This window comes from Bos indicus, chromosome 19 (assembly GCF_029378745.1).
Source record: "Bos indicus isolate NIAB-ARS_2022 breed Sahiwal x Tharparkar chromosome 19, NIAB-ARS_B.indTharparkar_mat_pri_1.0, whole genome shotgun sequence".
Taxonomy (NCBI): domain Eukaryota; kingdom Metazoa; phylum Chordata; class Mammalia; order Artiodactyla; family Bovidae; genus Bos; species Bos indicus.
The window spans coordinates 39,296,146-39,320,659 of record NC_091778.1 but is presented as its reverse complement, the minus strand read 5'-3'; the positions used below and the strand labels follow the sequence as shown (position 1 = coordinate 39,320,659).

Here is a 24,514-nt window from a genome sequence, read left to right as displayed (position 1 = left end):
CATTTGACTAACTTTTTAAAAGGGCAAGTATAGCCAAAAATGTGACAGCTGGAAAAGAAATAGTTCAATGGTAGACCCTAAATCCATCCATAGCAATAGTTGCATTAGTTGTAAATGAACTAAACACTTCAATTAAAAAGCAGAGACTGTCTAACTGAGTAAAAATGCAAGACCCAATTATATGCTGTCTGTCTACAGGAGACACTTTTTTTCCTTCCAGTTTTATTGAGATATAATTCACATATAGCATTGTTTAAGATGCACAGCATAATGATTTGACATACATATGCCATGATTACCACAGTAAAATTATACTTATCATCTCATACAGATAGAAAATTAAAGAAATAATTTTTTCCCTTGTAATAAGAACTCTTAAGCATTTACTCTCTTAACAACTTTTATGTATACTGTTGTTGTTGTTTAGTTACTAAGTTGTGTCCTACTCTTTCACGACCCCATGGGCTATAGTCTGCCAGGCTCCTCTGTCCATGGGATTTCCTAGGCAAGAATACTGGAGTGACTTGCAATTTCCTTCTCCAGGCGATCTTTCCAATCCAGGGATCAAACCTGTGTCTCCTGCATTGGCAGCCAGATTCTTTACCACTGAGCCACCAGGGAAGCCCTATATATACTGTACAGCAGTGTTAATTACATTTACCATCTTGTACTGCTAAGTCACTTCAGTCATGTCCGACTCTGTGTGACCCCATAGACGGCAGCCCACCAGGCTCCCCCGTCCCTGGGATTCTCCAGGCAATAACACTGGAGTGGGTTGCCATTTCCTTCTCCAATGCATGAAAGTGAAAAGTGAAAATGAAGTCGCTCAGTCGTGTCCGATCCTCAGCGACCCCATGGACTGCAGCCTTCCAGGCTCCTCCATCCATGGGATTTTCCAGGCAAGAGTACTGGAGTGTGGTGCCATTGCCTTCTCCGACCATGTTGTACATTACATCCCTAATACTTACTTATGACTGAAAGTTTGTAACTTTTGACCATTCATCCAATTCCCTCTCCCCCAATGCCCAACTTCTGCTAATCACAAATCTGATCTCTTTTTCTATGAGCTTGATTGTTTTTGAAGTATAATTGACCTACAACAGTCTGTCAGTTCCTGGCATACAACAAGCATGCACACTGTTGTTTCAGTCATGTCCTACTCTTTGTGACCCTGTGGACTGTAGCCCACCAGGCTCCTCTGTCCATTGGATTCTCCAGGCAAGAATACTGGAGTGGGTTGCCATGCCCTCCTCCAGGGGATCTTCCCAACCTAGGGATTAAACCCAAGTCTCATTATGTCTCCTGCATTGGCAGGTAGGTTCTTTACCACTAGAGCCACCTGGGAAGCCTGGTATACAACACAGTGATTTACAATTTCTATACACTTAAAAATGATCACCACAATAAGTCCAGTTATCATCTGTCACCATCCAAAGATACTACATAGTTACTGGCTTTATTCTCCACACTGTGCATTTCATACCCATGGCTCATTTGTTTTGTAACTAGGAGTTTGTGCCTCTCAGTATCCCTCACCTCTCTCCTTCCCCTCCCTGCTCTCCACTCTGGCAGCCATCTGTTTATTCTCTGTAGCTATCACTCTGTTTCTGTTTTGTTTTGATTGTTCATTTGTTGTTGTTTTTTTAGGTTCACATATAAGTGAAATCATATGGTATTTATCCTTCTCTGTATGATTTATTTTACTTAGCAGCATAACACCCTCAAGGGCATCCTTGTCTTGTTCCTGACCTTAGAGAAAATGCATCCAGCTTTTCATCATTCAGTATGATGTTAGCTGTAGGCCTGTCATATATGGCCTTTCTTATGTTGAGATATATTCCTTCTATATCCATTTTGTTGAGAGTTTTATCATAAATGGATGTTGAATTTTGTCAAAATCTTTTTTCATAACACATGATGATCATATGATTTTTATTCTTCAATTTGTTAATGTGGTATATTACATTGATTGATTTGTAGATACTGAATCATCATTGCATCCCTGGGATTAATCCCACTTGATCATGGTATATGATCCTTTTAACATATTTATTTGGTTTGTTAATATTTTGTTGAGGATTTCTGCATTCGTGTTCATCAGTGATATTGACCTGTAATTTTCTCTTTTTTAATTATTATATCTTTGTCTAGTTTTGGTATCAGGGTGATACTGCCTTCACAGAACGAGTTCGCAGAAGCATTCCTTCCTCAGTAATATTTTTGGAATAGTTTGGGAAGGATAGGTGTTAATCGTTCTCTAATTGTTTGGTAGAATTCACCTATAAAGCCATTTGGTCCTGGAATTTTGTTTCTTGGGAGTTTTTAAAATACTGATTCAATTACTGGTAATTGGTCTATTCATGTTTTACATTTCTTCCTGATTCAGTCATGGGAGATTGTACATTTCTAGGAATTTGTCCATTTCTTCTAGGTTGTCCATTTTATTAGCATATAATTATCATAGTAATCTACAAGAGACACATTTTAAATATGAAGACACAGAGAAAATAATCTTAAAAAATAGTGGAGATATACATATATGTATACATATGTATATTTATGTGGATAACTGATTCACTTTGGTGTACATCTGAAACTAACACATTGTAAATCAACTATATTCCAATAAAGACACAGGCTGGAAAAAAGAATGGAAATTATACAGTATGCTAAGACTAAGCATAAGGAAGATGGAATGGCTATATTAATGCCAAAGTAGACTTCAGGACATGGAATATTACCAGATATAAAAAGGGATATTTCATAATGATAAAAGGGCCAAGTCATCAGGAAGACAAAAAAATTATAAATGTGTATGCACATAACAGGAGAGGAAATGGCAACCCACTCCAGTATTCTTGCCTAGAGAATCACGTGGACAGAGGAGCCTGGTGGGCTACTGTCCATAGGGTCACACAGAGTTGGACACGACTGAAGCGACTTAGCATGCATGCATGCATGCATTGGAGAAGGAAATGGCAACCCACTCCAGTATTCTTGCCTGGAGAATCCCAGGGACAGAGGAGCCTGGCAGGCTGCCGTCTATGGGATAGCACAGAGTCGGACACGACTGAAGCGACTTAGCAGCAGCAGCAGCAGCATTCACATAACAAAATAGCTTCAAAATACTTGAAGCAAATTCCAACAGAACTAAAGCAAGAAAAAAACATATCTACAATCATAGTTAGAAATTTTACTATCCTCTTTAAGAAACTAATAAAACTACCAGATAAATAATCACTAAAGAGATAGAGAATGTGAGCAACACTATTAACTTTGATCCAATTGGCATTCATACAATGCTACATCTAACAACTATAGAATATACTTTTTTTAGGTGGATGAAGGGTTCACCAAGATATACATTATTCTAGGCCATAAAATAAGTCTTATAAACACCAAAAATCTAAAATCTTAGAGTATGTTCTCTAATCAAAAAGACTTAAGTTAGAAATCAATAACAATGAGGTATCTAAAAAGCCTCAACAATTTGAAGAAACATAATTCAAAGAGGAAGTATTCTTCTTTTAATAAACTGAATGATTATAAAATAAAAATATTATAAAAATTATAAAATCCACCCAAATTTGTAGGATGCAGTTAAAGCCACACTTAAGGGAAACACACAACTTTAAATGTTTATGGTAGAAAAGAAGAAAGGTTTAAAATCAATGATCTAAGTTTTCATCTTAAGAAAATAGAAAAAGAAGACCAAATTAAACTCCAAACAGGAAAAAGAAAATAATAAAAAATAAGAATGGAAGTCAATTAAATAGACTTCCATTTAAAGCATTTAAAGCAGAAAAAGCATTGCTTGGTTCTTTTAAAAGACCAATAAATTTGATAAGTCCATAAAGATTTTATTAAGATTCATAAAAGCAACACAGAGAAATACCAATATCAGATTCAGAGGAGAAAAGGAAGAAAAGGTATTTCTCAGACTTTAGAAAACAAACACAAACATATTTACCTTTCCCTAATAAAAAAGGCATTGCTACTCATTGTATTAATAGAAACACTGGAAAATAAATCAATCGATATAAGGAACACAATTACAATTATTTACAATCCCATCACTCATTCAGTTTTTATTCTGTCCTAACATAACTTTATTTTCATTTACAAAAATGAGATATCAAAAGTTTTGAACTTTTTCCACTAAACACTGGTTATATCACAGATCATATAATGAAGTATTTTGTAACCAATTAAAAATAATATTCATGAGGAAATGGAAGGAATTCAAATATTCTCGCAGCATATTTTTAATACAATACTCAAGGAAAAGGAGAAGAGGAAGATGAAGAAAAAAGGAGAGTGGGACAGGAGGAGGAAGATTGAAGGACTGACATTACTCAACCTAAAGACTTACTACTATGATGCTGTGATCAAGATAGAGTAGTATCATTGGAAGAACAGACACAGATTAATGGAACAGAACAGAGAACACAGAAATAGACCTACACAAACACAGTCAGTTGATCTTTGAAAAAAGATGTAAAGCAATTCAACCAAGAGAGGATAAACCTTTTTAACAAATTGTGCTGGGACAACTAAACAACCAAGTTAAAAAAAAAAAGGCACTGCTCTCCCTTTATACAAAAATTAACTCAAGTAAATCATAGACTAAAATGCACACAGGAGAAAATGTAAGTGGCCTTGGGTTTGGCAATGGGTTTTTAGTTATAAGACCAAAAGCATGATCCAATGATCCATGAAAGAAATAATTTAGACTTCATAAAAATGAAAAACTGCTGTTCTACAAAAGATAGTGTTAAGAGAATGAAAAGACAAGCCACAGATTGGTAGAAAATCTTTACAAAACACATACCTAATAAAGGACGTGTATCCAAAATAGTTAAAGAACTCTTAAAACTCAATAATAAGAAAACAAACAACCCAGTTTCGAAATGGACATAAAATGTGAACAGAGACCTCACCAAAGAAGATACACAGATAACAAAAAAGCAAATCAGCATAATCGTATGTCATTAGGAAACTGCAAATTAAAACAATGATATATCACTATGTACCTACTAGAATGAATAAATTTTTAAAAATTGACAATACCAATGGCTGACAAGGATACAGAGCAACCAGAATCTCATTAATTGCTGATGGGAATGCAAAATGGTATATCCACTTTGGAAGGTGGCTTGGTTTCTTACAAAGCTAAATGTAGTCTTACCATAAGATCCAGCAATCACACTCCTAAGTATTCACCCAACTGACTTGAAAACTTAAGTCCACAGAAAAATCTGCACATTTAGATTAGAGCAGCTTTATCTATACTTGCTAAATTTTTAGAAGCAATCAAAATGTCCTTCAGTAGGTAAGTGGATAAATAAATTGTGATATATACAACTGGTGGAATACTATTCAGTGCAAACAAGAAATGAACTCTCAAGAAATGAAAAAACATTCAGTTCAGGTCAGTTGCTCAGTTGTGTCCGACTCTTTCCGACCCCATGGATCACAGCACGCCAGGCAACCACGCCAGGCAACCCTGTCCATCACCAACTCCCGGAGTTCACTCAAACTCACGTCCATCGAGTCGGTGATGCCATCCAGCCATCTCATCCTCTGTCATCCCCTTCTCCTCCTGCCCTCAATCCCTCCCAGCATCAGAGTCTTTTCCAATGAGTCAACTCTTCGCATGAGGTGTCACTGGGGAACCTTAAATGTATTAAAGAAATGGAGTAGCCATCATAGTCAACAAAAGAGTGTGAAATGCACTATTTGGATGCAATCTCAAAAATGACAGAATGATCTCTCTTTGTTTCCAAGGCAAACCATTCAATATCACAGTAATCCAAGTCTATGCCCCCACCAGAAATGCTGAAGAAGCTGAAGTTGAACAGTGTACAAGAACTTCTAGAACTAACACCCAAAAAAGATGTCCTTTTCATTATAGGGGACTGGAATGCAAAAGTAGGAAGTCAAGAAACACCGGGAGTAACAGGCAAATTTGGCCTTGGAGTACAGAATGAAGCAGGGTAAAGGCTAACAGAGTTAGCAAACACCTTCTTCCAACAACACAAGAGAAGACTACACATGGACATCACCAGATGGTCAACACCGAAATCAGATTGATTATATTCTTTGCAGCCATGACAGAGAAGCTCTATACAGTCAGCAAAAACAAGACTGGGAGCTGACTATGGCTCAGATCATGAACTCCTTATTGCCAAATTCAGACTTAAACTGAAGAAAGTGGGAAAACCACTAGACCATTCAGATATGACCTAAATCAAATCCCTTAAGATTATATAGTAGAAGTGAGAAATAGATTCAAGGGATTAGATCTGATAGACAGAGTGCCTGCATAACTATGGATGGAAGTTCATTACATTGTACAGGAGGCAGGGATCAAGACCATCCCCAGGAAAAAGAAATGCAAAAAGGCAAAATGGTTATCTGAGGAGGCCTTACAAATAGCTGTGAAAGGAAGAGAAGCGAAGGTAAAGGAGAAAAGGAAAGATATACCCATTTGAATGCAGAGTTCCAAAGAATAACAAGAAGAGATAAGAAAGCTTTCCTCAGCAATCAGTGCAAACTAATAGAGGAAAACAACAAAATGGGAAAGACTAAAGACCTCTTCAAGAAAATTAGAGATACCAAGGGAACATGCAAAGATGGGCACAAAAATGGTAAGGACCTAACAGAAGCAGAAGATATTAAGAAGAGGTGGCAAGAATACACAGAAGAACTATACAAAAAAGATCATCATGACCCAGATAATCATGATGGTGTGATCACTCACCTAGAGCCAGACATCCTGGAATAAGAAGTCAAGTGGGCCTTAGGAAGCATCACTATGAACAAAGCTAGTGGAGGTGATGGAATTCCAGTTGAGCTATTTCAAATCATAAAAGATGATGCTGTGAAAGTGCTGCAGTCAATACGCCAGCAAATGTGGAAAACTCAGCAGTGCCCATGGGACTGGAAAAGGTCAGTTTTCATTCCAATCCCAAAGAATGCTCAAACTACCAAACAATTGTACTCACCTCACACACTAGTAAAGTAATGCTCAAAATTCTCCAAGCCAGGCTTCAACAGTATGTGAACCGTGAACCTCCAGATGTTCAAGCTGGTTTTAGAAAAGGAAGAGGAACCAGAGATCAAATTGCCAACATCTATTGGATCATCGAAAAAGCAAGAAAGTTCCAAAAAAACATCTACTTCTGCTTTATTGACTATGCCAAAGCCTTTGACTGTGTGGATCATCACAAACTGTGGAAAATTCTGAAAGAGATGGGAATACCAGACCACCTGACCTGCCTCTTGAGAAATCTGTATGCAGGTCAGGAAGCAACAGTTAGAACTGGACATGGAACAACAGACTGGTTCCAAATCGGCAAAGGAGTACATCAAGTTTGTATATTGTGACCCTTCTTATTTAACTTATATGCAGAGTACATTATGAGAAATGCTGGGTTGGATGAAGCACAAACTGGAATCAACACTTCCAGGAGAAATATCAGTAACTTCAGATATGCAGATGATACTACCCTTACAGCAGAAAGTGAAGAAGAACTAAAGAGCCTCTAGATGAAAGTGAAAGAGTAGAGGGAAAAAGTTGGGTTAAAACCCAACATTCAGAAAACTAAGATCATGGCATCTGGTCCCATCAATTCATGGCAAAAGGGTGGAGAAACAGTGGAAACAGTGACAGACTATTTTGGGGGGCTCCAAAATCACTGCAGATGGTGACTGCAGTCATGATATTAAAAGATGCTTGCTCCTTGGAAGAAAAGTTATAACCAACCTAGACAGCATATTAAAAAGCAGAGACATTACTTTGCCATCAAAGGTCCATGTAGTCAAAGCTATGGTTTTTCCAGTAGTCATGTATGGATGTGAGAGTTGGACTGTGAAGAAAGCTGAGCGCCAAAGAATTGATGCTTTTGAACTGTAGTGTTGGAGAAGACTCTTGAGAGTCCCTTGGACTGCAAGGAGATCCAACCAGTCCATCCTAAGGGAAATCAGTCCTGGGTGTTCACTGGAAGGACTGATGCTGAAGCTGAAACTTCAACACTTTGGCCACCTCATGCAAAGAACTGACTCATTTGAAAAGACCCTGATGCTGGGAAAGATTGAAGGCAGGAGGAGAAGGGCACGACAGAGGGTGAGATGGTTGGATGGCATCACTGACTCAATGGACATGAGTTTGAGTAAACTCTGGGAGTTGGATGGACAGGGAGGCCTGGTGTGCTGCAGTCCATGGGCTCACAAGGAGTCGGACATGACTGAGCGACTGAACTGAACTGAACTGATGTGAAAGAAGCCAATCTGAAAAGGTTACATACTGTGTGGTTCCTACTACATAACATTCTGGAAAAGGCAACAATATAAAAAAATCAGTGGTTGGCAAGGGGTTCAAGAGGAGTCAGAGGGATGAATAGATAAAGCACAGGAGACTTTTAGGGCAGTGAAACTATATTGTATGACACTTTAATGGTTGACACATGGCATTTTGTAATTGTCAAAACCTATAGGACTTTACATGGAGAAGGCAATGGCACCCCACTCCAGTACTCTTGCCTGGAAAATCCCATGGATGGAGGAGCCTGGTGGGCTGCCGTCTGTGGGGTTGCACAGAGTCGGACACGACTGAAGCAACTTAGCAGCAGCAGCAGCATAGGGCTTTACAACACAAAGAATGACCTTTAATGTCTGTAGATTTCAAAAAATCATTTTGCAGGTTGGGGGATCTCAGGGAAAATTGCAGACAAACAACATAATCTAACTAATTACAAATATATGAATTAAACTCACTGAATGGGGGAAAGGTGCTGGCCTAAGTAACACTGGTAATGGGTAGTCTATAATACTAAAGGCAAAAGGAACTGCAGGTGAATACTGGACCCTAGTCAACAGTTTCCAGTGGGTGTCCAGGTTATCACTTCTTATACTGCTATACACGTATACTCTAATCAAACAACAAGTGGATGGTGAATGGTGGGAGTCAGGTTTCTCAGTGTTGGAGTGGAAAGGAGAGGAGCAAGAAGCAAAAATATTGAGGAGAAGGGCTGAACAGATATTTTTCCAAAGAAGAGATACAAATGGCCAACATGAAAAGATGTTCAAAATCATTATTGGGGAAATGTAAATCAAAACCACAATGAGATAGATATCACCTCAATCCATTAGAATAGCTATTATCAAAAAGGCAAGAAGTAATAAGTGTTGGAGAAGATGTGGAGAAAAAGGACCCCTCATGCACTGTTGGTAAGAGTATAAATTGGTGCCACCACTATGGAAAACAATATGGAGATTTCTCAAAAAATTAAGAATTAAACTATCATATGATTCAGCTATTCCATTTCTGGGTATTTATCTAAAGAATACAAACCCAATAATTCAAAAAGGTATATGCACCTCTATTTTCATCACAGCATGTTTTAACAAATTGGACTCCTTTATTTATTCATTTTCTAAATCATAAAATCACTATGCACCAAGGTTTTGCCAAAAACTGACTATGCATCTACAAACTCTCAAATACAAGATATACAAATTGAACCCATTATCTTTCCCTATACCTTTGAATTGACATCATCATCTACCTAACTGCCCAGGCCAAAAAATTGAGAATCATTCTAAATTCCTGTTTCTTTTTAACTGGGTCCTGTAGACCTTGTTGTTTAGTTGCTAAGTCATGTCTGACTCTTTTCCGACCCAATGGACTGTAGCCTGCCAGGCTGCTCTGTCGATCGGAATTTCCCGGCAAGAATACTGGAGTGGGTTGCCATTTCCATCTCCATTATCACAGCATTTTTTACAGTAGCTAAGATATGGAAACAACCCCAGTGCCCATCAATAGATGAATGGATAAAGAAGATGTCCGACTCTTTGCAACCCCAGGGACTGTAGCCTATCAGGCTCCTCCATCCATGGGATTTTCCAGGCAAGAGTGCTGGAGTGGATTGCCATTTCCTTCTCCAGGGGATCTTCCCGACTCAGGAATCGAACCCGGGTCTCCCGAGTTGCAGGCAGACGCTTTACCATCTGAGCCACCAGGGAAGCCATATATATATATATAATGATGGATTACCATTCAGCCATAAAAAAATGATGAAATCTTGCCATTTGTGACAACAATGGATGGACCTTGAAGGTATTATGCCAAGTGAGACAAATCAGAGGGAGAAAGACAAATATTGTAAAATTTCGCTCATGTGTGGAATATAAAAAGCAAATAAAATAAATGAACAAATAAAATAAATGAACAAAACAGACCAAACAAAAACAAACATGTGGATACAGTGAACAGAACATTGGCTGTCAGAAGGGAGGGGAGGAGGGTGAAATGGGTAAAAGGTGTCAACTATATGTGATAGCAAGGAATTAAATTTTTGGTGGTGAGCACACTGTAGTGTACACAGAGGTAGAAATAGAATGTTGTACACATGAAACTTATACAATGTTATAAAACAATGTTGGCTCAATTTTAAAGAATAGTAAGGAGAGCAGTCGAAAATGAATTAGAGTTCAAGACATCAATAAGAGCTCATGTTTAGCTCCCTCACCCATCAAGGACCACACGTTCAAGGGGAACCTGGTGCTAGACGAAACCTGGTGCTACCATGGGGAACCACTGGTAGACGACCTGCTTCTGGGTTGGGGTTTTGTACGCAGCAGAGCAGCTCCCTTGCTGCAAGCTATTGAAAGTCTAAAGAAAGGTTTGAAAAAAAAAATGAAAAAAAACAACTCATGTTTAAGTTTGTACCAGATACAGATAGTTATATATATGCTAGTGTGAAAGCCGCTCAGTCGTGGCCAACTCTTTGTGGTCCCATGGACTGTACAGTCCATAGAATGCTCCAGGCCAGAATACTGGACTGGGTAGCCTTTCCCTTCTCTGGGGAATCTTCCCAACCCAGGTCTCCCACATTGCAGGCAGATTCTTTACCAACTGGGCCACACTGGAAACCCATAGAAATTGCTAATAGATAAACGTATATGTTGTTAGTGGTAAAGAACCCGCCTGCCAGTGCAGAAAATGTAAGAGATGCGGGTTCCATCCCTGGGTTGGGAAAGTCCCCTGGAGGAGGGCATGGCAACCCACTTAAGTATTCTTGCCTAAAGAATCCCATGGACAGAAGAGCCTGGCAGGCTACAGTCCATAGGGTCGCAAAGAATTGGACAGGACTGAAGAGACTTGGCATGGCATGCATATGTATATGTGGGATTATTATGCATACATATATATCTTTGTTTGTCAGTGAGAAGACCTAAAAGAAACAACGTCCCAGTGAAAAAGAGCATATCTACTACCAAGATCATGGTTTCTAAAACCAATCTTCAATAAAAGGAACCAAGGCTTTTTTGAGAGATGGCTTATTCTAGGTCTAGGGCAGGAAACATACAAAATGAGCCTGGACCATTTTGTGTGGCCAGAAAGTAAGGAAGTGCCCAAAATATACACACACACACTTGATATGACATGTCAAAAGGAACCCAGAAGCCAAGTAAAAGAGCCTAGTGGCCAAAGTCAGAACAATTTGAGCAACAAAGTTAAGTAACATTGGATTATAACTCAAAGTATAAAATAAGTATTCATGAGTCCACAATGATATAAATATTAATAAATAAAGAATAAATGAATACACAGGGGAGAAAACACAAATCTCCAGTACATAATTCCAAATAATGTAGACACACCACCCCAAGGAAGAAGGAGCATAACTCCCAACACTCAAGTGTAGACTGCACATAGAGACTTCCTTCCAAAGAATACAGTATTGAAAGGGGAAACAAAGAGTAACTTGACAGAAACTTTATCAGCCAGGCAATCAAAGAAAACATCAACAGTTATAAATCATGTTGATTGTATGTACCCTTGACATGTGATGAGAATGACACTTGACTTCTGTGATCTTCTTTCCAAAAACCTAGTCTAATCATGAGAAAATGGTCAGACAAATTCTAATATATAGCATTCTACAATATACTTGACCAGTACTCCTCAAAACTCTCAAGATCATCAAAAACAAGGAAAGTTTGAGAAACAGTTGCAGAGGAGTTCTAAAGAACTAAATTAAATGAGATATCCTGAAGAGGATCCTGGAAAAGAAAAAGGACATTAGGTAAAAACTAAGGGAAATGGAATAAACTACAGATTTTCCATCAATAACACATCAGTATAGGTTCATTAATTGTAACAAATAGTTCATTAATTGTAACAAATGGTTCATACTAATGTGAAAGTTAATTAATAATGGAGGAAATTGGAGGGACAGGGAATAGAACAATTCTCTGCACTACCTGCTCAATCTTTTCTGTAAATCTAAAATTATTCTAAAAACTAGTCTATTAATTTTTAAGAAGTGGTATATGATATAATCTTGACATTTTACCCAAAGAAAGGGGGAGGAGGGGCTTCCCTGGTAGCTCAGCTGGTGAAGAATCTGCCTGCGGTGCAGGAGACCCCAGTTCGATTCCTGGGTCGGGAAGATCCACTGGAGAAGGGATAAGCTACTCACTCCAGTATTCTGGCCTGGAGAATTCCATGGACTGTATGGTCCACGGGGTCACAAAGAGTCTGACAGGACTGAATAAACTGCAGACTTTAGTCAATAACACATCAGTACTGGTTCATTAACTGTAACAAATGTATCATACTAATGTGAAAGTTAGCTAATAATGGAGGCAATTGGGGGGAGGGGGACGGGAAAAGGAGAATTCTCTGTACTACCTGTTCAATCTTTCCTGTAAATCTAAAACTATTCTAAAAACTAGTCTATTAATTTTTAATATACGATATAATCTTGACATTTTACCCAAAAAAAAGGGGGAGGTCCTTGGCTTAATTCAGTCATTAACCCAGTCTAAATTGAGTCCTTCCTACAGGTCAATCATGGAGAAGGAAATGGCAACCCACTCCAGTGTTCTTGCCTAGAGAATCCCAGGGACGGGGGAGGCTGGTGGGTTGCTGTCTATGGGGTGGCACAGAGTCCGACATGACTGAAGCGACTTAGCAGCAGCAGCAGCAGCAGCACAGGTCAATCAGGTACTGTGATAAGACACCAAAATATCAACAATGGTCATCTCTAGGTAGTGGAATTACAAGCCATTTTATCGTCTTCTTCATACTCTTCTACATGTTCTAAAATATGTGTTTTACATATGAAAAAAGTAAAATTAAAATTACTATGCAAGCATAGTGTAATATCACTCTTAGCTTAGACTGACTTTAATTTTTCACCCTCCTCTTCATTTCACTCAGCAGTAGTAGGTTGTACTGATTCACAGCTGGGAACAGTAAAGGAGGACACCCAGGCAGAATAAAGATCCTGTGGAATAATGATTCTGCGGAATAAAGATCCTATGGGAGATAGATGGTTGTAATGTATACTTTGTGCCTATAGATGTTAAATATATATGTATGTGTGTATATATTATTTTGAACTTCTACTTGCCTTACTAAATTCTTATAAGTAAAATATCCCATTTAACTATATTTGTATATACTAAAATTGTTAAAAGGGAATCAACAGGATCTAATTATCCCCCAACTCATTGGGGGATATTTGATACTTTGATATTTTATTATGACTTTACTTGTTAAGTTTCACTTTAAAATTACTTTTTTGCAGGCTTCATTGCAAAACACTTTAGAGGGCCATGTGTTTATTTAAGTACTTGTTCCTTCATCTGCAAGTGTCATCTACTCAGAGGAATAACATGGCACAAAGACAACCTCTTCCACCTGTCTCATCTTTTTTTTTAACCTGATCTAAAAATACTCCCACAACTCACTAGATGAACAAATTTATAATAAAATGTAAATAAGTCAAAAGCAAGAGCTATAGGAGGGATTATGCATCTAGTATTTTACACACTTCCCAATTCATTTTATAAGCCAGAATAACCCTGATATCAAAACTTAAAGATATTAAGGAAAATATCTTAAAAAATACTAAGGAAAGAAAACTACAGACCAACATATAATACATTTGCCTTTCAATTTAGAAGATGATGTTACTTACAGTGATTATGACCTGAAGGTGCCTCAGTAAGGCTGCTCAGAAATGCACTGCTCACCACTGAATAAGAAAGAGATTTCCACCTCCTGTATTTTAACCAAGTTCACCATTCTCTCTAGGTGGGTTTTCTATTAAGCAATCAGCCTTGTGCAAATAAAAACTCTTCTAATATAAATATCATGTCTTATCAAATCAGAATGCCTTAGGCATCTGTAACTACAAAGCCCAGAGTGAAAACCACCACTGAGTGACAACATTCCAGAGGTGCCTCTGACATCACATCCCTCACCGCACATAATACCCGATGGTACAAGATCTATGACTAATGAGTGAGCACTACCACACTGGTATAAATGTCCTCACACCAAGGAGAAAAGACAAAATCAGAAATGTACCATAAATATTGTCATTGAGCACTTATTATATGCTGTATACTGAAAATGTGAACAAGACAGATCCAAACTAAAAGTTTACAGTCTACCAAAGAATAAAGACTTAAGTAGACAATTAGAATAAACTGTGATACGAGTTATAATAAGAAAAGTGAGGGAGGCACACACCCATAGTAGATGCGCCTAGTCTAGAGGGAAGTAAGTTAGGGAGATCTCCCAGAGACCTAACCTTTCATCTGAAACCCCAAGATCAGCAGGTCGAGTATGTATGTTGGGGGTGGGGAGGAGCTGGTAGAATGAGGAAAAGAATGGCACCAGCATGGAAACACCGTGTGCACAGGTCCTAAGGTGACAGATCTTAGTTCAGCTGGAGAAACTGAAAGAATTCTAACTTGGAAGCAACAACACAAAGGTTAGGGGTAAGAGCAACAGTGATGAAAGATTATTCTGGAAGGCAAGTTTGTAGCAATATACAGCATTTTGTACTAAAAGTAATCTATAATGATTTAAGTAAGTAAGTAAGTAAGTGAAGTCGCTCAGTCGTGTCCGACTCTTTGCGACCCCATGGACTATAGCCTACCAGGCTCCTCCATCCATGGGATTTTCCAGGCAAGAATACTGGAGTGGGCTGCCATTTCCTTCTCCAGGGAAACTTCCCAACCAAGGGATCGAACCCGGGTCTCCTGCATTGTAGGCAGATGCTTTACAGTCTGAGCCACAAGGGAAGCCTAGACTAATGATTTAAAGTCCCATATTAAAAAGATAAACACAGCTCTGACAAATATGCATCTTCCTATTATAATTCACAGCTTCCCTAAAACATAGATTTCTTCAGCTTCCAGGCGGCTTATGAATGTCTATTTCATCAAACCAGAGTAGGAAAGGAAAATAGGAAATGAAAACTGAAGGACAAGGGAAGGGAGGGTATGCGGGAACTTGTAGACACGATATAATCATCAGATCCCTGGGAGAAACCACTGCAGGGTCTAAGGCCAGCTGAAAAGATTCTGATTTGACAGGATGCACCCAAGATCTCTAGGTTCTGTAGACTGGTGAAAGTCTTTGACATTCTCCCAAGCCTCTCACCTTGTCCATTTTATGAGGCTACAAGGGGATATTTCGTTTACTTAGAGGAGAATGACATCTTAAGGGTCACATTTTTCAAACTACTAAAAAATAAAGGTTGCCTCCATCTATTTTCTAAGTACTGCTCCTAACACACAGAAAGAACAAAATATTTAAGTTGGCATTCTTTAATAGTTAGAAAAATTTTTTTGATATATTGTTTCTAAAATTCAAAAGTTCACTTCAATCAGCCTTCTAATTTGAAGGCAGGATGAATGACCAAATGCTGCTGAAAACAACTCCACCAACCAAAAACCAATCAAAGTGTTCCTAGAGGGGATATTTTGCTAAAGTATTTGAACTACTAAAGCAGAACTCACATTTCTGAAAAGAAGGATACCATAAATTTCTGTCTATACTTGCATTACACCCAAGAAAATATTTGAGATTTTTGTTGGCACAGGGTGAAATGACTCAAAACTAATTCTATTAAGTTTAATGCTGGGCAGTATTTCAGCCCTCTCATTAGTTCAAAACAAAACAAAACAAAAAACCCAAGTACTTGCAAATGTTCTTTAAACGTGAATGGTTGTCCTGGCTGGCTGGGCACAATCACAGAAATATCTGTTTTCTCACTGCTGCTGCTTTGACAGTTATTTTAACTTCAATAACCTTCTGCTGACTTCAGTCATCTCTCCTTACCCCACCCTCAGCCTCCTGTCTTATCATAGCACCTCCAAGCCTGTTGGTAGCCACATTCTCAATGGGAGAGGAGGTCAGAGGTAAAGAGACAGGAGAGAAAGAGTAGGAGATGAGAGGAAATTCTGTTCTCCTTTCTCTCTGGGTCCCTTCACTGGCTCTCACCTCCTTTCTAGGTGAAGCCCATTCCCTTTCTCATTCTGGCTTATTCAATAGGCTCTTCCTTAATCCTGGGAACTCCAACCTAGCTCTCACCCAGCTCCTCATACCCTTCCCAGTCCTGACCATTGGAGTCATTCCCCAGTCACAACGCCACCATCAGAGCTTGGAGTTAGGGAACAGGGGATTAAAGGAGCGCTCCCACTAACAAAGAGGAAGCCAACAGAAGGGGGAATGGCCCAGGCTTCAGGACTGAAAGGGTTTCTAGAGTCTCAAATTGGACGATCATTCCCCATAAAAATATGCTTCAGAATTCTCCTCTAGGGAGCTTCCCTGGTGGCTCAGTGGTAAAGAATCCGCCTGCCAATGGAAGAGACACAGGTTCAATCCCTGCATCTGGAAGACACCCCTGGAGAAGGAAATGACAACCCTACGCCAGTATTCTTGCTTGGGAAATCCCATGGACAGAGGAGCCTGGTGGGTTACAGTCCATGGGGTCGCAAAAGAGCCAGACACGACTTAGCGATTAAACAACAACAATTCTCCTCTAGGTAAAATACAAAAGGGTTTTTTTTTTTTTTTTAAATACATGACATACAATTAAGTTTAAAATTTCAATAAACAGTGCTCGCTTCGGCAGCACATATACTAAAATTGGAAAGATACAGAAAAGATTAGCATGGCCCCTGTGCAAGGATGACATGCAAATTTGTGAAGCGTTCCATATTTTTAAAAAGAATGCATTTGAATCAGTTCTAATGAGGTGGATGAAACTGGAGCCTATTATACAGAGTGAAGTAAGTCAGAAAGAAAAACTCCCATATAGTATACTAATGCATATATATGGAATTTAGAAAGATGGTAACGATGACCCTATATGCGAGACAGCAAAAGAGACACAGATGTAAAGAACAGTCTTTTGGACTCTGTGGGAGAAGGTGAGGGTGGGATGATTTGAGAGGGTAGCATTGAAACATGTATATTATCATATGTGAAGAGGATCGCCAGTCCAGGTTCGATGCATGAGACAGGGTGCTCAGGGCTGGTGCACTGGGATGACCCCGGGGGATGGGATGGGGAGGGAGGGGGGAGGGGGGTTCAGGATGGGGAACACATGTGCACCGGTGGCTGATTCATGTCGATGTTTGGCAAAAACCACTACAATATTGTAAAGTAATTAGCCTCCAATTAATTTAAAAATAAAAAAATAAAACAAAATAAAATTTGAATAAACAACCTTTACTGGGTGAACATGTAAGTTTTTGAGATCAATTTCCAAAATATATAATAAAAAATTATACATAGCTTCTAATCCTGATCTATGAGAACCATTGTCCTTTCTTGTCCGGCATTAGCACTAATGCCCTGAACAGTCTTATCAGAGAAATACATAATTTTATGATCCACGAAATAGTGTTTAAAAATGGGATGGCCTGGGAATCAACTTAGAGAACATGGTTCTTTTTCCCACGTGGGGAAAAAAAGTATTAATAAAGAAAACACCTAAGTAAATGTTAGAAAACAATCTACTCACTATTTAAAAAAAAAAACAAAAAACACAAAATCTAGGGGCAGGATGCTACTTCAGACTCCTTTTAATTTTCAAGGATACCTACATCTTTTCTAATTAAAATGCTTAATTTATCTTATAGATACTTAACTCTGAACACTTTGAAGGAGTTAAAGCCTTAAAGATGAGATGTGACCCTTTGAGGATGAAGCTGCTGCTGCTAAGTCACTTCAGTCGTGTCCGACTCTATGCAACCCCATAGACAGCAGCCACCAGGTTCCCCCGTCCCTGGGATTCTCCAGGCAAGAACACTGGAGTGAGTTGCCATTTCCTTCTCCAATGCATGAAAGTGAAAAGTGAAAGTGAAAAGTGAAAGTGAAGTCGATCAGTTGTGTCTGACTCTTAGCAACCCCATGGACTGCAGCCCACCAGGCTCCTCCATCCATGGGATTTTCCAGGCAAAGTACTGGAGTGGGGTGCCATTGAGGATGAAGATGGAAACTTATCTGGAAAGGAGGCATATAGAAAATGTTGGGATTGTGGAGAAGAGAAAGGGGATCAAGGAGAGGAGGGACTCCTCTCAGGAACCCATCCCAGGAGTCCTTTGTTTGAACTGATGTCCCATAGGTAGGGAGTACAGATCTGCATCATCCTCAGGACTTCCCTGAGTGAGCTGCTAACAGTAAGACAGCCTTTCCAGTAACAGACTATGGCCACGCACTTGGCCATGCCTAACAAATCATGCCTGCCAAATCAAAACAATCTCTACCTTGGAAATAACAGAAGATCACATTTCATTCCAGATATTTGGGCATTCTATTTAATTAAGTGTCACAACTTTCCCTTTAGTAACATATTGCTATTTTACAGAAGCACCCTGGTTACTGATCCAACTTCTACAAAGTCTCATTGACAGCTTCTGATAGAAACAAACAAAAAATAATCATTACTGATTCCTTGTCACAAATATACTGAAGGTATCGGATCATTAGTATTTCTGCAGTAACTTAAATATCTCAGTAAAATCAAACTTCTGAAACTTCAGTGTTTAATTTTCCTACTTTAATGATGGAGGGCTTCCCAAGTGGCTCAGTGGTAAAGAATCTGCCTATCAATGCATGAGCCACAGGAGACATGGGTTAGATCCCTGGGTGAGGAAGATCCCCTGGAGGAGGAAGTGGCAACCCACTCCAGTATTCTTGCCAGGATAATCCCATGGACAGAGGAGCCTAGCCGGCTACAATCCATGGGGTCAGAGAGAGTCAGACATAACTGAGCATGTATGCACACACGATGGAAGCCTTCATTGAATCTTGTCTTGCTTATTTTCACACCAATTAAATAAAATTATCATAGTAAGGGGGGAGGAAACGACTTTTACTGTGCTTAAAACTTGTTTTAAACCTTGCATTAAATTTTTCATCTGGCAATCAATTGTAATCCTTTAAGGCATATATTTTGCTTTTTGTTAAGAGGTAAAACTTGTTGGCAACACTAAAATCATACCGACCAGCTTTGTTTTAGCTTGCAGGAAGTTGTCAGCATACAATAGAGAAAATGTCAACATGTTCTCCTGTGGTTTGCTTCACCTGCTGATTGTTTCTGCCCCATGACCCAAGAAATGTGTGGTGTTTATATTTTTAATTCCTCTACCTCCTGAAGGTGAAAAAAATGACAATAACTATACACATATAGCATAGAGAAAACAAAAACTGGAAACTAAAACACAGATAGTACTATAGATTAAGTTTTAACTACTGACCAGTCTGCAAATCTGAATTAACACTTCTGCAATCTTCACTGAATCTATCCTACAGAAATATTTGCATATATAGGCAAAGATGCAGATATGTTCTCTACAGCACTATGGAAATATTTAAAAAATTGTAAACAATCTAAACATCCTTTAATAGGGGAATAATTAAATTTGAAACACTGTACAATAGTTTAAAATGAATATATATATGAATATATACATAGATTTATATGGGAAAGCTTACAATGGTGTGATGTTAAAAAACCAATTTCTTTTTTTCTGTTTTTCATTGAACTATAGTTGATTTACAGTATTGTGTTAGCTTCAAGTATATAGCAAAGTAACTCAGATACACATATATATTCTCTTTTACAGATTCTTTTCCAATATAGGTTACTGCAAGATATTGAATATAGTTCCCTGTGCTACAGAGTAAATCTTTGTTGTTTATCTATTTCATATATAGTGGTGCATATCTGCTAACCCCATACTCCTAATTTAGCCCTCCCTGCCTTCTCCTTTGGTAACCTTAAGTTTGTTTGTGAGTCTGTTTCTGTTTTGTAAGTAAGTCCATTTGTATTATTTTTAGATTTCATGCATAAGTGTTATCATATAATAGTTGTCTTTCTCCGACTTACTTAGTACAATAATCTCTAAGTCCATTCATGTTGCTGCAAATGGCAATATTTTATTATTTTAAAATATTTATTTATTTGGCTGCACCAGGTCTTAGTTGCAGCATGTGAGATCTTGTTCCCCGACCAGGGATTGAATTTGGGTCCCCTGCATTGGGAGCTCAGAGTCTTAGCCACTGGACCACCAGGGAAGTCCCTATTTCATTATTTTTATGGCTGAGTAATGTGATATATATACATATCACATCTTCTTTATCCATTCAACTGTCAGTGGACAGTTTAGTTGCTTCTATCTCTTGGCTATTATAAATTGTGCTGCTATGAACACTGGGTTGTATCAGTTCAGTTCAGTCGCTCAGTCGTGTCCGACTCTTTGCAACCCCATGAATCACAGCACGCCAGGCCTCCCTGTCCATCACCATCTCCTGGAGTTCACTCAGACTCACGTCCATCGAGTCGGTGATGCCATCCAGCCATCTCATCCTCTGTCGTCCCCTTCTCCTCCTGCCCTCAATCCCTCCCAGCATCAGTCTTTTCCAATGAGTCAACTCTTCACGTGAGGTGGCCAAAGTACTGGAGTTTCAGCTTTAGCATCAGTCCTTCCAAAGAGCACCCAGGGCTGATATCCTTTAGAATGGACTGGTTGGATCTCCTTACAGTCCAAGGGACTCTCAAGAGTCTTCTCCAACACCACGGTTAAAAAGCATCAATTCTTCGGTGCTCAGCTTTCTTCACAGCCCAACTCTCGCATCCATACATGACCACAGGAAAAACCATAGCCTTGACTAGACGGATCTTTGTTGGCAAAGTAATGTCTCTGCTTTTCAATACGCTATCTAGGTTGGTCATAACTTTTCTTCCAAGGAGTAAGCATCTTTAAATTTCATGGCTGCAGTCACCATCTGCAGTGATTTTGGAGCCCCAAAAAATAAAGTCTGACACTGTTTCCACTGTTTCCCCATCTATTTTCCATGAAGTGATGGAACCAGATGCCACGATCTTCGTTTTCTGAATGTTGAGCTTTAAGCCAACTTTTTCACTTTCTCCTCTTTCACTTTCATCACGAGGCTTTTGAGTTCCTCTTCACTTTCTGCCATAAGGGTGGTGTCATCTGCATATCTGAGGTTATTGATATTTCTCCCGGCAATCTTGATTCTAGCTTGTGCTTCTTCCAGCCCAGCGTTTCTCATGATGTACTCTGCATATGTTAAATAACCAGGGTGACAATAGACAGCCTTGATGTACTCCTTTTCCTGTTTGGAACCAGTCTGTTCCGTGGCCAGTTCTAACCTTTGCTTCCTGACCTGCATACAGGTTTCTCAAGAGGCAGGTCAGGTGGTCTGGTATTCCCATCTCTTTCAGAATTTTCCACAGTTTACTGTGATCCACACAAAGGCTCTGGCATAGTCAATAAAGCAGAAATAGATGTTTTTCTGGAACTTGTGTATATCTTCTCAAATCAGAGCTTTCGTCTTATCTAGATATATGCCTCGGAATGGGACTGCTGGATCATATGGCAGTTCTATTTTTAGTTTCTTAAGGAGCCTCTGTATTGTTTCCCACAGTGACCACACCAATTTACCTTCCCACCTACAATGTAGGAAGGTTCCCTTTTTTCCACACTCTCTCCTGTATTTATTGTAGACTTTTTAGTGATAGACATTCTAACTGCTGTGAGGTGATAGCTCACTGTAGTTTTGATTTGCATTTCTCTAATAATTAGCGGGCTTTCCTGGTGGCTCAGCAGTAAACAATACACTTGCCAATGCAGGAGACACAGGTTTGATCCCTGGATTGGGAAGATCCCGTGGAGAAGGAAATGGCAACCCACTCCAGTTTATTCTTGCCTGGGAAATCCCATGGACAGAGGACCCTGGTGGGCTACAGTCCATGGGGTCGCAAAGAGTTGGACACAACTTAGAGACTAAACAACAACAACAATAATTAGCAATATTGACCATCATTTCATGTGCCTCTTGGCCATCTGGATGTCTTTGGAGAAATGCCTGTTTAGTTCTTCTGCCCATTTTTCAATTGGGTTGTTTGTTTTTTTGACATTGAGTTGTATGAGCTGTTTGTATATTTTGGAAATTAAGTCCTTGTTGATCACATAATTTGCAAATATTTTCTCCCAGTCTATAGGCTGTCTTTTTGTTTTGTTTATGGTTTCCTTTGCTGTGCAAATGCTAAGTTTGATTAGGACCCATTTGTTTTTGCTTTTATTTCTATTGCTTTGGGAGACTGAACTAAGAAAACATTGCTGCAATTGCAGGCTCATGCAACTGCTGAGCCTGTGTGCTGCAACCACTGAAGCTTCAGTTGGTTCAGTGGTTGCAGCACACAGGCTCAGCAGTTGCAGAAAATGTTTTGCCTATACTCTCTCCTAGGAGTCCTATGATGTCATGCCTTATATTTAAGTCTTTAAGCCATTTTGAGTTTGTGTGTGTGTGTATGTGAGGGAGTATTCTAACTTTATTGATTTACATGAGGCTGCCAGCTTTCCCAACACCACTTGCTGAAGAGATTGTCTTTTCTCCAATGTATAGTCTTGCCTCATTAGTTAAAGATTAATTGACCATAAGTAGTATGTGTTTATTTCTGGGCTCTCTATTCTGTTCCATTGATCTATATGTCTGTTTTTGTGCCAAGACCACACTGTTTTAATTACTGTAGCTTTAAGTATTGTCTGAAGTTTGGGAAGGTTTATGCCTCCAGCTTTGTTCTTTTTCCTCAGGATTGCTGTGGAAATTCTGGGTCTTTTATGATTCCATATACATTTGGATTATTTGTTCTAATTGTGTGAAAAATGTCATGGATAGTTTGACAGGGATTGCACTGAATCTGTATGTTGCTTTGGGTAGCATGGCCATTTTAACAATACTAATTCTTCCAATCAAAGGTCATGGGATGTCTTTCCATTTCTTTGAATCATTTTCAATTTCCTTTACCCATGTGGTATAGTTCTTAGCACATAGGTCTTTCGCCTCCTTGATTAGGTTTATTAGGTATTTTTTGTACACAATTTTTTTAATTGATTAAAAATTTTTTTTGGTTGCACCGGGTCTGCATTGCTGTGCATGGGCTTTCTCTAGTTGCTTCTCATTGTGGTGGCCTCTCCTGTTGTAGAGCATAGGCTCCAGGTATGCGGGCTTCAGTGGTTGCAGCACGCAGGCTCAGCAGCGGCAGTGTGTGGCTCTAGGACACAGAGGCCTCAGTAGTTAGAGCACACAGGCTCAGTATTTGCAGCTCATGGGCCCTGGAATGCATGGGCTTTAGAAGTTGTGGCTCACAGGCTCTAGGGTGTGGGCTCAGAAGTTACAGAGCATGGGCTTAGGTGCTCATGTGGAATCTTCCTGAACCAGGGATTGAACTCGTGTCCTCTGCACTGGCAGGCAGATTCCTACCCACTGCACCACCAGGGAAGTCCCTGGACACAGTATTAAATGCAATTGTTCTTCACTTTCTCATAGTTCATTGTTAGTATAAAGAAATGCAAAAGATTTCTGTATATTAATCTTGTAACCCGCAACCTTGCTGAATTCATTTATTATTCCAATAGTTTTAGTGTGGAGTCTTTAGGATCTTCTATATATAATATCATCTCATATGCATATAATGACAATTTTGCCTCTTCCCTTCCAATTTGGACACCTATTTTTTCTTTTCTTTTCTGATTGCTGTGGCTAGGTCAAGTAATCTATATTCTTTTATGTTGTACAAATATTCTACAGTAAAAATGTATTCATAAGTTATTTTTGTAATTAAAAAATATATGGACCATAACACCTACCAGAATACCTAAAAATAAAGAATACAACATCAAGAGTTTGTGAGGAAATGGAGTAACTGTAATTCTCATATACTGTTGGTGGGAGTGTAAAAGAGGTTATAATCACTTTGGGAAACTGGTTTCCAATAAAATTAAATGTATTTATACCATAAGACTGGAGAAGGAAATGGCAACCCACTCCAGTGTTCTTGCCTGGAGAACCTCAGGGACGGGGGAGCCTGGTGGGCTGCCGTCTATGGGGTCGCACAGAATTGGACACGACTGAAGCGACTTAGCAGCAGCAGCATTCCATAAGACCCAGTAATTCCATCCTAGATCTTTATTCAGGAGAAATGAGTGTTTATGTTACAAAAAAAGTTATACAAGAATTCTCATAGCAGCTATAATCATAGTAACCCAAAACTGAACAATTCAATTGTTCATCAGAAGAAAAATGAATAAGCAAACAACGGAATACTCACACAATGGATTACTACTTAGCAAAAGGATAGATAAATGATACACAGAACAACATGGA

At 39.0% G+C, this 24,514-nt stretch overlaps 1 protein-coding gene and 1 non-coding gene across 2 annotated transcripts in view; one reads left to right on the top strand and one right to left on the bottom strand.

The window, feature by feature from the left end:
• Positions 1-24,514, bottom strand: part of SKAP1 (src kinase associated phosphoprotein 1) — a 305,931-nt gene that overhangs the window by 270,406 nt on the left and 11,011 nt on the right. The window lies entirely within an intron of this gene.
• LOC139177796 (U6 spliceosomal RNA) lies at positions 16,931-17,037 on the top strand. The gene has a single exon (XR_011562265.1). It is a non-coding gene; the product is annotated as a U6 spliceosomal RNA (small nuclear RNA).